Genomic DNA, 16,994 nt, shown 5'->3' on the forward strand with positions numbered 1-16,994 from the left:
CAAGTTGCAAGCCTTTACTCCTTTTAACAATCCTTGATCTGATAGAGTTTTCAAGGATTTTCCTCCAGCATGTCCCAAGCGCATGTGCCATAGCTTGGTTGCTTCTGCCTCTTTGTCGTCACTGGATGTCACTGTCACTGTCCCAATAACTGTACTGCCACGATAGCGGTACATATTATTATTCTTCCGATTAGCCTTCATTACCACTAGTGCACCGGAGCATACTCTCATCACTCCATTTTCTGCAATGATTTTGAACCCTTTTGATTCTAGGGCTCCCACAGAGATGAGATTCTTCTTCAAATCCGGTACATATCGAACATCTGTTAATGTTCTGATCATTCCATCATGGTTCCTTAATCGTATTGAACCAATGCCATATGAGGTAAGAGGGCTGTTATCCGCTGTGTGGACGACTCCATATTCTCCTTCTTTGAAATTCCACGAACCAGTCCCTGTTGGGACACATATGATAGCTACAAGCCGAGTCCATCAACCATATGTCTGATGATGTTGATGACTCTGTTGTAACTAATGAGAAATCTGAATCATCACAATCAGCTACATTTGAATCCATAATGGCCTTTCCATTGTTATGTTTGGCCTTATTCTTCAACTTCGGACAGTCTTTCTTCCAGTGCCCTTTTTCTCGACAAAAGGCACATTCATCTTTGCTGGGTCTGGATCTTGACTTGGATCTTCCCTTCTTTGTCCTCGTTTGATTTTGAGGACGACCCCTCACAAATAGTGCTTCTCCTTCTCCGCCCTTCTGTTTTTCTCGCTTTCTTTGTTCATAGCTGTACAAAGCCGAACAAACTTCTCTGAGAGAAATTTCGTCATTTCCATGGAGTAGAGTAGTTTCAAGGTGCTCGTACTCATCAGGAAGTGACGCCAACAACATTAAGGCCAAGTCACCATCATCATAAGTTGTATCCATATTTTGCAAATCTGTGACCAACTTATTGAAACTGGTGATATGTTCATTCATCGTGGTACCAGGAACATAGGTGAAGTGAAACAGTCTCTTCTTCATGTACAATTTATTTTGACTATTTTTCTTCAAAAATTTATCCTCCAGTGCTTTCCATAATTTACTTGCAGAAGTTTCCTTTGTGTATGGATATTTCTGCTCTCTAGCAAGGTAGGATCGAATGGTACCGCAAGCAACACGGTTGAGAATCTTCCAATCTTCTTCTCCAATAACATCTGGTTTCTTTTCTTCAATGGCCAGATCTAGCCCTTGTTGAAAAAGGACATCTAGAACCTCGCCTTGCCACATCCCAAAATGTCCGGACCTGTCAAAAATTTCTACCGCAAATTTCGCATTTGACACAATTCTTGTCATAAGCGAAGATGCCAATGATGACGTATTGTTCAATGAGCACCTCGATTTCTCGATGAGGCAAACGGAGTAGGACACGAGCGTAAGAAATCGGAATCAACACCAAGATCCTCTCGTATCAGACCCGAGCGAGACACCTAACCTCTGAGCCATCAGGACCACGTCCCCCAGGTCCGGTTCGAGTCCCAAGACTTTGGAGAGCGTTGCCAAAATGATCGGACATGACTAACAAAAGATCCATGATATTCGTGCCCAACCGGATATCACGGCGTGAATCTCGGACCGTATCAAAAGAAAATTAGTGATTAGCGAAATTGAAGGTTTTTACCGTTCTTACAATTGTACCTAGGGTAAGACTCTCCTACTATATAAAGGGAAAGTTTATTACTCATTAGGGATACTGTAACACACATACCAAGGCAATATACTTCTGTTTCTGAAAGTTATTCAAAGTTCTTGCTTTTGTTCATAAGTTCTTCATAAGTGCAAGCTCGAAACTGAAGGCAGGTTCCCCTTGCTCGGACTCATTTTTATCATTGGTTTGGCAATTTATTACGTTTTTTATTTGCTTAATCTAACGTCATTGATCACTTGTATTAAATTAATCCACATATTCTTAAAATTGCGTATAAATTCAATTGTTATCCGTTTTTAAAGGTAAACAATCTTACTATAGTTATTGATTGACTATAGAAATATCTATATCTATATATTATTAAAAGGAGAGGGAGAATCCCTCTCCTTAAGCCAAATGGTAGCCTTATAATTAGCCACACGTAACGATGAGGATGAGGATGCTAACGGCATCGAGCAACCGTATAATGATGTACTGGTAATATCTATACTCATAAATAAATCTTGAGTTAAGCGTGTGTTGATTGATCCAAGTAGCTCGGCCAATATCATCAGATTGAGGGTTGTAGAGCAATTGGGTCTACAAGACCAAATAGTGTTTGCAGTCCGGATTTTAAACGGATTCAAAATGGCATGCGAAACTACTAAGGGGGATATAACCCTACCGGTGAAAACTGTCGGGACCATTCAGGAAATAAAGTTCTATGTGATTGAAGGAGATATGAGATATAATGCTCTATTCATAAGCCATGGACTCACAACATGAGGGCAATACCCTCGACACTACACTAGGCACTGAAGTTCCCCACACAGGGAGGGATTAAAACGGTTTACGGAGAGCAACAGGCCACAAAAGAAATGTTCACGGTCGATGAGGTGATCCCGATGTTCGCACTCTCGACTTCAAAGAACCCGGAGCTGGTTAGGAAAGAAGAACTAAATAGCAATCACTGACACTAGCCCCGATCAAATCGAAGAAGCAAGAGGCAGGCAAGGATGATGATTATGGAGTTCCTAGGCCGTTCATCACCCCTGACGATTCCAACGCCACCAAATTGACAGTCGAGGAGCTGGAGCAAGTCATATTAATCGAATACTTGCCCAATTGAAAGGTATACCTAGCCACGGGGCCCGAGCTCAGGAAAGAACTCATTAAATTCGTTATAGCTAACGTAAATTGTTTCGCTTGGTCCCATCTAGATATGGCAGGGATCCCGCCAGAATCTTGGATCCGAAGTTCCACCCGGTTAAACAGAAGAGGAGGCCTCAGTTCGAAGTCAAGCATGTATTCATCAAAGATGAGTATCCAAACGCCTTATAATAGGTTCTATTCGGGATGTTAAGTACCTGGAATGGTTGGCAAACGTAGTAGTAGTACCTAAAAAGTAAAGTAATTAAGAATATGCGTAGATTACAAACACTTGAACAAGGCATTCCCTAAGGACTATTTTCCTTTGCCTAACATCGATCGCATGATCGACGCAATGACCGGGAATGAGATACATGCTTGACAAATGAGATACATTCTTAGATTGCTTTCTGGACGCCTATTCTGGATACTACCAAATCCAGAAGGACCCGGGAGATCAAGAAAAAACTTCCTTTATCACTAAATTCGGCACCTATTATTATAACGTAATGTCGTTTGGACTAAAAAATACAGGTGCCACTTATCAATGCCTAGTAAACCGGATGTTCGAAGAACAAATACGAAAATCAATGGAGGTTTACATTCACGACATGTTAGTTAAGTACCTACGAGCAAATGACCATATCTAGTCATAGGGATTACCAGTAATAGTTCATACAAACTCGAAGTAGGAAATGGTGAACAACTACCGAACAATTGGAATGTGATGCACTTAAGGCAGTGCTACTGCTAAAGTACGATCTCATTCACTTTTTTATAATACTATGAATCGGATTAAACTTTGCAGGCAACAACTAAAGGAGAATGAACTATTAGGTCTGAAAGCACGCGTTGCACTCTTTTTCCCTTGAATCGGTTTTGTTCCAAATGGGCTTTTTAGCAAGGTTTTAAATGAGGCAACAATAATAGTTCTAACTTAGGATCGAAGACCGATTATAAATAGGAGTCAATGGTCTCGTCAATAGTATTCGAGCCCTCTCAAGATCAACCTCGAATAGTGGGGGCCATCCGCCTTAAGTCAAGCTTCTTAGCAAGGAAAGAAGGAAAATTTATGCTTATACAGTCTAGGCTCGGTGGTTAGGATTTATTCTAAGGGCCAAACAGTAAACTGAATCGTGCCCGCATAGGCCACCCTAGTCATAATACAAGTTTTTGCACACTTTCAATCGTGTATGTTACACATAGATTGAAAGGAAGTTTCTTCCTTGCTATTACATACTTTTGCTTCTTAAAGCATCGAGCCTAAGGGCTATTCCTACCCGAGGACTATCAAGCCCAAGGGCCACCCTTATCAGAGCCCAAAGGGCTAACCCCACTCAGGGACTGGGGATTGCAACAAGTTTGGATGGCTCGGGTCGTCAAAACCCGGAGGCACAAAACCTATTAGGAAGTGCCTAAACCTAAAAGGCTACGACCACCCTAAAAAATAGTTCGGAGACGTCTGAAGCACGTATTCAAAACATAAGGCCTTCAAAAAACCTCCTAAAAGGTTACTCTCGGCAAATGAATCATATAAAACACTTAAACATCTTGGGAAAATTTTTGGTCACTCCGAGTTTTTAAAAGTTTCATGCAAAATTTGCATTGAGGTCGGGTTCTGTTCGGACCTCCAAAAAATAAATGACTTATTACTATGTTTGATTATGTGCTAAGGTATTAAAAATATTTGCAATTATAAGAAGATGTTAAGATAGTAGAGACATTAAATTGCCAAAAGGGGGAAATTTTATTCCAGAATATCTTTATAAAGGCCCAACAAAAACGGCCTCGAATTGAACAAAAAAATGTACAAAATACAAAAACAAAAAAAACTCCTAAGGCATTCATGCCTGGTCTTCACCGAAGCTCGATTTGTCACTAGAGCCATCAGGGTCTTCGGATTCATCAGAGCCCTCGGAACCCTCCACACTTTCGGGCTCGAATAGCTTTTTTGCCTCTACCTCAAGTCTTTTACCTCCTCGATCTCGGATGATAGGTCGAAGCCTCTAGCATGGATCTCTTCGAGAACTTCCCTTCGAGACAGCCACTTCACATACATGGCATTGGTCTTCAAGCGGGCATCAACTGCTTCAACGTCAACCTTGTATTGAGCCACTATCTTGTCAGTATCGTCTGAGGTTATCTCCAACTTGGAACTCGTTATTTCTAGATCTTTACCAAGGGCATCTTAATTAGAGATGGGCGAGCCCAGTTGTATTTGGAAATCCTCATTTTGTTGAGCCCGTGTATCAGCTTTCTCCTTCGCTACCCGAAGTTGAACTTCTACCGAAGACATCTTGGCCTTGGGAGGTCTCCTTCTCTGAGGCCAGCAGGTCCATCTTGCTTTTCCACCCGTCAGCCATTACTTGGATCTCGTCCATCTCCTTTCGAAGTTGGTCGACCTGGTCGAACTTCTGTTGGACTTGTGAGGTATTGTCATTAGCCTACAATCGGATCCTTATTTCTAACTTCAAAAACTTTTACCTTTTCAACCAAGTCGGCGTGCTCCTGCCTTAAGACCGATGCTTCTTTCTGAGCTCCATCTAGCTTGGCCTGGAGGTTCTTAACAACCCCTTCTTGTTGCTCACTAAGAAGCTTGTACATGTCCCTTTTTCTAGGCAAGCTCCTTGATCTCAAGCTCAAGTTGATTGACCTCAACTCGATATCGAAGGAAGCTCTCATGATGGAGTAATAAGGCCTGCAAAAATATGAAAAACCTGAGAAACATCAAAACCTAAATAAAGATCGATGGAAGTAATGATGTCTTACTCAGTTCAACGCCTACTAGGACTCATTAAAAAGGCATGATACATTCACCTCATTCATTTTTGCCTGGTCGTCCTCGGCCACCAGGCATCAGAGGTAGCTAGCTATCCCCACAGGAGCAGACAAAACCCGGGCATCCTCCGGGATGGTCAAAATAAGTGATCTCTAGCGACCGGGTCCACACTTGGAGCGAGGAGTTGGTTGATTAATTTTGGATTCGAGCTCAGCCCACCAGCTGCCGAGGATGTGTCCTTCTTCAAAACTTCCATGTCACCCATCCTGGAGAAGTTTTCCAAAGCGGACGAGTCCACACCATCGAAAAAAGAGTAAAGGGGATCGTCCACACAATGAACCCCCTCATTTGGACTTCTCCTTTCTCTCTTGGGCCTCCTTGAGCATGGACTCAGTGTAGGTGTCCCCAAAATCTCTATTATGTCGGGCGCCTCCTTCAGAGCGGATCCAGTATCCTAGAGAGTCCCATCCTAGGTCTCCCCATCGATCTCTTGAGTCTGAAAAGGGCCGACCTCACGAGTCTCCCCCTCGGATTCCTCCTGCTCCTTAGGAAAAGCCGTCCTATGGGTAACAAAAATAAGCTCATCCTCCGGCTCGTCCCTAAGTCGGAGGAGAGAGTCAGAACCTGGCATCTGGGAGCTAGAGTTCCTCCTGGACTTGTGGACCACCCTCTTCTTTTGTTTCTTCACCTCAGAGCCCGAAGGTTTTCTCTTCCTTTTCTTCTTTTCCTCTGTGGTAGCCCCGGGCTGCCCCATATCAGAGGGATCAGTGGATGGGGACACGTCCTCGTCCCTTTTAGAAGGCTTGATTTTAGAGATCTTAGGCGAACCTGCAATAACAAAGGGGAAGAGAAGTCAGTATGATGGGAGATAGAAAAATGGTATTAACTATTTAGAAAGAGGCCTTACCATGATAACGGGCCTCCTATCGGCCCTTCGAGAGTCTGCTCCATGTATGCTCGGAGTACGGTATCTGAGTACAGATTCCCTTGATCCATTCCTTTAGCCGGGGAACCGCATTCGGAACCCGGGCAACCGTTGCACTACCACAATTATGAATGAGAAGGAAGAAACTCAAGAAAAAAAGAATTTTGACGCTTAAAACAGGATTGAACTTACGAGATGCATTCCACTTCTCAAGAAATAGCATATATTTGAGGGGGAATCAAATCCTCGATCTTCACCTAGACAAAGCGTCCCTACCAGCCCCGATCTCGGTCTCGGCCTTCGTCAATACTTGAAAATGGGGCCTTGCTGGCCCAGCGAGTAAGATTGATCAGTCCCCCTCAAAACATTCGGGGACTGTATAATCGAAGTAGATTATCGATCAAGAACTGACATGACAGATAAGTATCAGAATCCCTTAATAACAATGGATGGATTTGCCTGAGGCACACCTCATACCTCTTGCAAAAGTCCAAAACAACCAGGTCCACCAGGCCAAGCGTGAAGGAGTAAGTGTAAACACTTAAGTACCCCTCCATGTGGGTAGTAAAGGCATCCTAGGGCTCGGGGACTACTACATCCTTGCCTTCCAGATTGCACTCCTTTCGAACTATGGGAAAAACGTCTTCGGTCACAGAGCATATGCACCTTGACGCTCTTTCACCCCGGTCTTCTTTGCGTGAGGGTTTCTCGACCTTAAAGTCATTTGCAATTGAGAAGCCTCCGGGGATGAACACTTTCAAAGGAGGCTTGGGGCCCGTTCTTCAGCATCCACCTCGGGATACGCCTTTTCGAGGGTAACTATTTCATGAGAAACTACCTCAGTACCGGCGGTCGGTTGGGAAGATGAAGAGGCAACTTGTTGAGGAACATATTTGGATGTTTTTTCCATTGTTATCTGGGGAGATTTGAAAATTTGAATAACTAATACCAAGTTTTGAAAGAACAAGTTTTGAAAATACGGAAGAGAGTATGAAGGTTTGAAGGAGATTTGGGTAAAAACCCGGGAATCACTATGAAAATTGAAGAACAAGGATGAAGATATGAAGGTTTGAGAGCGGTTTGATGATGGCTGGAAAGCTCGAAGGTAATAGCTTGGTTAAAAAGTAGAAAAATAACAAAAGGTGGAAGCTTTTACAGGGAAACATCGACGTTTCACATTCGGGGGAAACCAGGTGATGAGCGACACGTGTTCGAAGTCAGAATGACACGACTGATGGGATATTTTGGCTCCTTCATTATGGTGTAAGAAGGAAAGAACTAGAGAACCTATGACGTTTCCCATCATTCATGCAAACCTACTCTTTGAGAAATGAGGAGACTATCTGTATAAGGGTGAAAATGAGTTCAATGAGCACCCCACTTTCCCGGTGAGGCAAATGGAGCAAGGACACGACCGTAATAAATCAGAATCAAAACCAGAAGCCTCTCTTATCAGAGCCCGAACGAGACAGCTAACATCAAAGTTATCGGGACCACATCCCTCAAGTACTGTTCGAGTCCCAAGACTTTGAGATCATAGCCAAACAATATCACATAACTAACAAAGGACCGTGATATCTATGCCCAACTGGATATCATGACGTAAATCTCGACCCGTATTGGCAAAAAATCAGTGATTAGCAAAAATGAAGATTTTTAACTTTCTTAAAACTGTACCTAGGGTAAGACTCTCCTACTATATAAAGGAAAAGTTTATTACTCATTAGGGACATTGTAACACACATACCAAGGCAATATACTTCTGTTTCTGAAAGTTATTCAAAGTTCTTGCTTTTGTTCATAAGTTCTTCATAAGTGCAAGCTCGAAACTGAAGGCAGGTTCCCCTTAAATCATTAACCGAGCTCGGACTCATTTCTATCATTGGTTTGGCAATTTATTACGTCTATTATTTGTTTAATCTAACGTCATTGATCACTTGTATTGAATTAAACTACATATTTTTAAAATTACGTATAAATTCAATTGTTATCCGTTTTTAAGGGTAAACAGTCTTACTATAGTTATTGATTGACTATAGAAATATCTATATCTATATATTATTAAAAGGAGAGGGAAAAGCCCTCTCCTTGAGCCAAATGATAGCCTTATAATTAGCCACACGTAACGTATTAACTAATAACTAATTCAGCCATACGGCATAACCAGAAAAGTCACATATAACTTATTTCCTAATTAATTAATAATTAATAACAAAATTACATATTAGAAATTTTACTATATAATATTTAAATTATTATTAATAACTTAAATAATTTCATAATTTCGAGTGTTATTTTAAAATAAAATAAATATTTATATCAAGATTAAAAAATCACACATTGATATGTATTATATTATAGGACATATATGGATAATGATATTAAATAAAGAGAAAAGTTAATGAAGGTAACATAATAGCAATAATTAAAAATTTAAAAATATTTAATAATAGAAATAGAAGAGAAAGATGAACTAAACTTGAAATTAGATTAAAATTATCATAAAATGCTCAAATTATGGATAGGTCCACAAATTAAAGTTTTATTAGATAAATGTGCATGTTTTAGAACCTAATTCTGTGTTTTGAAGCCATAAATACCTCATCTTAGCCCTCCTCAATTTGCGTGCGTAGTCCGGGTATTTTTCCCGAAAGCTTTTATGTTAAAAAATGATAAAAGTATGAAATTTTTGCTTTGAAATCTATTTGAGTTGACTTAGGTCAATATTTTGAGCAAACGGACCCGAATTCGAATTTTGGCGGTCCCGGTGGGTCCATATCGTGATTTGGGACTTAGGCGCATGCCTGGAATCGAATTCGGAAGTCCCTAGCCCGAGTTATCGCACTTTGTTGAAATTTGAAATTTTAAAAGCTTAATGACTTTAAAAGTTTGATCAATATTTGACTTTATGGATATCGGGTCCGTATTTTGGTTCCAAAATCCGGTATACGAGCTAGGTAAGCCAATTAACAACTAACCAATTCCAATAACAATTTATAAGGCAATTAAGTAAAGAAATATCTAAATCTGATACATTTCCCAAGGACTGGTAGTACAAATCATGAGCTTCTAAATAGAGTTTACAAAGCTGGTATGAAGTAAATACATCATCTATTTGAAAAGTATATAAATAGAGTTTTATGAATTTAAGGTTACCATGAACAAGAGGCGGCTACAACCGGAACGCAGGTACATCTTTCAATCCAGCTCCCATCGAACACATCAACATCAGTAGCCAACATCTACACACAAGGTCCAGAAGTGTAGTATGAGTACAACCGACCCCATGTACTCAATAAGTAACAAATATAACCTTAGGTTGAAAGTAGTGACGAGCTGAAATAAAGGTCGGGTCCAACATCCAATAGCCAACAACAGTTCATTGCAACGCAAAGAAAGTAATAATAGAAGTAACTCAGAGATAAAATGCTTAGCTTTTTCATAATTTTTCGAAAATAGTTCCACTTTTCAAGAATATTAATAAAAACCCAAGTCCTTTACCGAAATCGTCGAAAATATGAATAAGTTTGAAATCTGTAAATTTTTCCAAAAAATCCTTTCCATAATAAATAAGATGTTTCATTTTTTTTCGAGGTAGCAAGTGTGAAATACATCTCTATGCCCATATATCAATATGTGTGAGAAGTCATAAATGACGTGCCGTACATTATGAGGAAAATGCATCTCTATGCCTGTATGTCATGTGTGCATGTCAATGCCATGTATCTCAGAGATGAACTCATGTACTCACACTCTTAGATTACTCAATCTCAGTATCTCACACTTTTCGCTCATCATGCCAATAACTGAGTAACGTATATGGCCAATCCGGCCAAGGAAAGATCCATCCCAGATTATATACATCAACTAGCCAAAAGTCACTCTGTACTGAGTAGGCCAAATCCAGCCCGTGGGGAAGATCCATCCCTAGGTATATAAATGCTTCGCACAAGATCCATGTCCAGGGAAGATCCATCTCTCAATATAATCAACCGCGCTCACTGGGGGTGTGTGCAGACTCCGAAGGCACTCCTTCAGCCCAAACACTATCATAAATCAGTATAATCTCTGCGGCGTGCAGCCCGATTGTCACGACCCCAACCACAATCATGATGGCGCCCAACACACTGCTAGGCAAGCTTGACCAATTAACAACCTCAACCCATTTCTTATATAGTTCATTATTAGCTAACACAGTTAAATTATCATAACACCATATTAAAAGTCTGAAACCAGAGTTAAATAGGCAGAGTTTCAAATGATAAAACTGCTACTACATAGCCCATATAGATCCGGTGTCACAAGTCTGAGCCTCTAATACCAGTTTATCACTCTAATACAAATCAATCTAGGGAATGCGGATAAAACAAAAGGATGGAAAGCAGAGATCAGGGCTGCAAACGCCATGCAGCTATCTCGATGCTCCCGGATATGCGCTGCTCAACTGAAAATCCTCACTCAGCCTCAGATGCACCTGGATCTGCACGCAAGGTGCAGGAAATAATGTGAGTACTCCGACCCAGTGAGTAATAAGCATAAATAATGATTGAGAATAAGAAATCACGGAGAAACAAAGAGTAATCTATAATGTGGCATTTTAAACAAGTACTATGAAAGAAATAAACCAATGAAAACGAAATATGGAAATGCTACAACAAAGCAGTTAAGTGACAGACATATAAAGAAAATCAACACATAGAACGGTACCCTATAGTACCCGTTGCGGCATGCAGCCCAATCCATATATTTATCATCAACGGCGCTCACCGAGGGTGTGCAGACTCCGAGAGGGGCCCCTTACAGCCCAAGCGCAATACCAATCCATCTCGTAGCATCAAATCTTAGCCATCGGCCTCATATCAATATCAGTATAACATTGCTACGGCGTGGTAGCCCGATCCCATAGTATCCTCACATCTAGCCTTTAGCCGTACTTAGTCCAGAAATCATATAAGCCCCTCGGGCATTAGTAAAACAGTAGTTCTCAGCCCAAAACATCAGATATATTATTTTAGTTTCAACACCGAGTAAAAAGTGGATGAGTTGTAAAATAGTAGAAAACGGTACAACTGAGTTCAAGTAGTAAGTCAAAACAGTGAGGAAATAGTGATAAAACTCCCCAAAGGGTTCAAATAATTGGCATGAAGCACAAATATGGCAGTCAGTTCAAACATTGATGAGAACAAATAAGTTTCACTCAAATATACAGTAAAAATCATCAATCGGGACGGACCAAGTCACAATCTCCAATAGTAAACGACCCCACACTCATCATCAAGCGCGTGTCTCACCTCAATATAGCACTACGATGTGCAAATCCGGGGTTTCAAAACCTCAGGACATCATTTACATTCATTACTCACCTCGAACCGGCTAAATCTGTATCTCGTGACACCTTTGCCCCTCGAATCGGCCTCCACGCACGTCGAATCTATCCAAAATCATAACGAATACATCACAATAGGCTAAGGGAACAAAGCCCAAGCAAAAACAATCGAATTACCACAAAATTTTAGAATTTGGTCAAACCCGATCCCCGGGCCTGCACCTTGGAATTTGACAAAATTCACAAAACTCGAATCCTTATACTCTCACGAGTCTAACCATATGAAAATTATCCAATTCCGATACCATTTGGTCCTTCAAATAATCATTTTACATTTTTGAAAGATTTCACAATTTTCTTCCCAAATTCTATCCCAAATCACTTAAATGATGAATTCAATAATAGATTTATGTACTCTAGTCAAATCTGAGTTAGAATCACTTACCCCGATGAATTTCTTGAAAAACCTTCGAAAATCGCCAAAATCCGAGCTCTGTAGGTCAAAATATCAAATAAAACCCAAAACCTCGTATTTATAGAGTACCCCTCAGATCTCAGCCTCCGCGGTCCGCACAGAACCACCTCGGTCCGCCCAAAAGCACCGCGGTCCGCCCAAAAGCACCGCGGTCCGCACAAAACCACCGCGGCCCGCACAAAACCACCGCAGTCGCACTTCATTTTGTGCGGTCCGCACAACATATACTGCGGTCGTACTTCCTTTTGTGTGGTCCGCGCGGGTGGGTTCCGAGGCCTGCAACTCTTCTGGACTGCTACAGCTATAATTTTTGGCCTAAAACATCCCGGAACTCCTGGAATTCCAAACCAATTGCACCAACACATCCCATGACATCGTTCAAACTTGTTCAAAACCTCGGGACGCTCACAACAACATCAAATCACTAATTTAACAGGGGATTCAAGCCTAAGAACTCCAAGAACTCTTAAATTAAGTTTTCGATCAAAAAGTCTATCAAATCTCATTCGAATGACCTAAAATTTTGCACACACATCCCAAATGACACAACGAAGCTACTGTCACTCTCGGAATTCCATTCCGACCCCTATATCAAAATCTTGCCTATCAACCAGAACTGCCAAAATATCAACTTCGCCAATTTAAGCCTAAATCTTCTCTACAATTCCAAAACCCATTCTGATCGCGCTCCTAAGTCACAAATCACCTCCCGAAGCTAACCGAACCATCGGAACTCACTTCCGAACCTTCTAACACATAAGTCAACATTTGGTTGACTTTTCCAACGTAAGCCTTCTTAAAAGAGACTAAGTGTCTCATTTCTTACCAAATCCTCTCCGAACTCGAACTAATCAACCTGATCACATAAAATACGGATAACGAATCGTAAAGAAGCTAAAATAGGGAAAAATGGAGAGGTAGCTGATGAGACGACTGGTCGGATCGTCACATCCTCCCCAACTTAAACAAACGTTCGTCCTCGAACGAGTCAAGAAACATACCTGAAGCCTCAAACATGTGAGGATATATGCTCCATATCTCCCGCTCGGTCTCCCAGATAGCCTCCTTCACGGGCCGACCTCTCCACTGCACTTTCACGGAAGCTATATCCTTTGACCTCAGCTTTCGAACCTGACGACCCAAAATTGCTACTGGCTCCACATCATAGGTCAAATCATCATCCAACTGAACCGTGCTAAAGTCCAAAACATGAGACGGATCCCCAATATACTTCCGGAGCATAGAAACATGAAATACCGGATGCACGCTCGACAAGCTAGGTGGCAAAGCAAGCTCATAAGCCACCTCCCCAATCCTCCGAAGCACCTCAAAAGGCCTAATGAACCGCGAACTCAACTTACCTTTCTTCCCAAACCTCATAACACCCTTCATGGGCGAAACCTTCAGAAAGACCTTCTCACCGACCATGTAGGACACATCTTGAACCTTCCGGTCCGCATAACTCTTCTGACGTGACTACACTGTACGAAACCTCTCCTGAATCACCTTCACCTTCTCTAAGGCATCCTAAACCAAATCTGTCCCCAATAGTCTAGCCTCGCCAGGCTCGAACCAACCAACTGGAGATCTACACTGCCTCCCGTACAAAGCCTCATACGGAGCCATCTGAATACTCGACTGGTAGCTGTTGTTGTAAGCAAACTCTGCAAGCGGTAGAAACTCATCCCACAAACCTCCAAAGTCAATAACACAAGCATGCAATATGTCCTCCAATATCTGAATCGTACGCTCGGACAATCCGTCCGTCTAAGGATGAAAAGCTGTGCTCAACTCCACCTGAGTATCCAACTCTCGCTAAATAGATTTCCAAAACTGGGAAGTAAACTGAGTACCTCTATCTGAGATGATAGAAACCGGAACACCATGCAACCGAACAATCTACTGAATATAAATCCCTGCCAACCGATCTGAAGAATAGGTAGTACACACAGGAAGTGCGCGGACTTAGTCAGCCGATCCACAATCACCCAAATAGCATCAAACTTCTTCAAAGTCCGAGGAAGTCCAATCACAAAGTCCATAGTGATCCTCTCCCACTTCCACTCGGGAATAACCATCTGCTGAAGCAAGCCACCCAGTCTCTAATGCTCATATTTTACCTGCTGATAGTTGAGACACCGAGCTACAAATCCCACAATATCTTTCTTCATTCTTCTCCACCAATAGTGCTACCTCAAATCCTGGTACATCTTCGCGGTACCCGGATGGATAGAATACCGCGAGCTATGGGCCTCCTCCAGAATCAACTCTCTAAGCCCATCTACATTGGGCACACAAATTCGGCCCTGCATCCTCAACACACCATCGTCACCGATAGTCACATCTCTGGCATCATTATGCTGAACCCTGTCCTTAAGGACTAGAAAATGCGGATCATCATACTGGCGCTCTCTAATGCGATCATATAAGGAAGACCGAGAATCCACATATGCCAATACCCGATTGAACTCCAAAATATCCAACCTCACGAACCGATTGGCCAAGGCCTAAATATCAACTGCAAGAAGTCTTTCCCAACTGGAATATATGCCAAACTCCCCATACTCACTGTGAGCACGTGATTTTTGCCCTATGTATGAATAATTCCCAAAATTCCAACAAAATAATTTTTCTTTATTTTTACAATTCTTGTGAATTTTGGTGTCATTTTGTTTCAATTATCGGCATCTTATTTGTGCATGTTAATTCATATAAAAACACAAGGAGTATGCATTTGCATTTAGGTTTGAATTTTTATATTTAGTATCAATTAAGGGATAATTTGTTTAGAGCAAAGCATGAAAATCACAAAAATAGTTCACTTTTGCATTTTAATGATTTTACTGTGAATTTGTCATGAAATAGTTTTTGAACAATTTTAGGAATTAATTAGTCTTTGTTTTGAAAAATTAGGATTTCATGTTATTTTTACATCTTTATAAAAATTATAAAAAATTATTACAAAAATTGTAAAAGCAAGAAAAGAAAATAAAAAGAAAAGAAGAGTAGAAAAGTGGTCTTATTAAAAACCAAAATTTGGGCCAAATGCATTGGAACTTCTCAGGCCCAAACGCCTCAAAATCATTGAAATTCAGTCCAGCCCAAGTCCCTACCCGGTCTGCCCCCCTTGCTAAACGAAACGGTGTCATTTCGAGGCCTATGAATCAGGACCGTTGGATCTCATCAATCCAACGGTCCGGAACTAACAAGGTTCTGAATATAAAAGAGTCTGAACCTTTCCCCTACCCCCATTTGCATCGTCTTCCTTACCCCACCCTTCCCCTCAACAAACCCTAGCCCGCGCCGCCATCAAACCCCTCACCGGTGGTGAACACAAGCTACGCCGTTCACTCCGAGGTTAACACCACAGATCCACCTCACTCTCCTTTTTCCATTGCACCCACTGGTGTACCTCGAACAAGGCCGGAACTCGTCGAATCTTGGTTTGAAGTTTTCCGGCCAAGTGACAAGTTCATCCAAATCAGTCCAAAATCACACCCCACAACCTCCGGCCCTTCCTCAACACTAATCCATGGCTATTTTCTTTCAAATCACCGTGAAACGTCCTAAATCTTAGATCTAAGAATTTCGGTCCAAACCCTAAAAACAAATCCTTTTGATTTCAAACCGTAGTATCCTTAACCATGTGTTCTCTTGTAAGAACACATGGTTAGGGATGTTACGCGTTAAAAATCTGAAAGGATTCAGATGTTTCTGACTGGCCGGAGTCCCTTAGGCCTTTGTGAGTTTTTTTTACTGCTTCTTTTTACTCGCATGTTTGAAGTGTTATTTACAGTTGTTGTTTCGTTAATTGTTCTGTTAATTTTATGGTTTAATTGTATTAGTTTAAGTTCTGTTAATTACTGATTGATTCTGAGTTTGATATTTGGTTGAATGTTTGTAAGTTCATGGTTTAAGAATTAGTTTAAAGTTCACTTAATATTAATCAGGGTAGCTTAAGCTCAGTTTAATTTCGTTTAGCCTGTTTGAGTTGGTATAATTGAACAGAATTGGTTTTGGTCAGTCTGATTAGTTAGTTTCTGAATACTAATTAATTAATTTCAGTTAGTTTTTGATTTAAATTAGGGTATTGGTTGTAGCTTTTAAGGATGAGGGTAAGTTCAGTAACTTTGAGGGTTTTTTTAGGGGTAATCTGGGTATGGAAAAGGGTAGTTCTGATGAGAATAGTAATATCAAGACATAGGGAAGGGCAGTATAGGTATTGTATGGGTAGAGGAATACCCTAGGGCCTTCTAGAATTGGGTACAAGTGTAGATTTTAATAAATGTAAGGCATTTACTTGTTTAGCAAGTTAGGAATAGAGGGACCAAACTGAAAATAGGGAGGGGCTGATTGGAAAATCAGAACCTGATTTATTCTCTTTGGGGTTGCCTATAAAATGGCATGAAATGCCTTGGAAAAGGGGCTTCTCTCTTCTTCTGCCTTCAGCCCTAAGTTTCCATTTGAGCTTTCATTCCGGCTTTTAAATTTCAGTTAGCATTTCAATTCTAGGATTATTCAGAAAACAAAAACATCAAAAAATGGAGAAATTCGAAACAACTTCACAGTTTCATCACTAGTCTTGGATTTCAATTTTGGGTTTTGGGTTTAGCCCTCTTACAGAGGTGCTTAGGTGCAGCTATAAGGGTCGGGAGTATATTGGA

The sequence above is a fragment of the Nicotiana sylvestris genome, chromosome 11 (genome assembly GCF_000393655.2).
Source record: "Nicotiana sylvestris chromosome 11, ASM39365v2, whole genome shotgun sequence".
NCBI classification, from domain to species: Eukaryota; Viridiplantae; Streptophyta; class Magnoliopsida; order Solanales; family Solanaceae; genus Nicotiana; species Nicotiana sylvestris.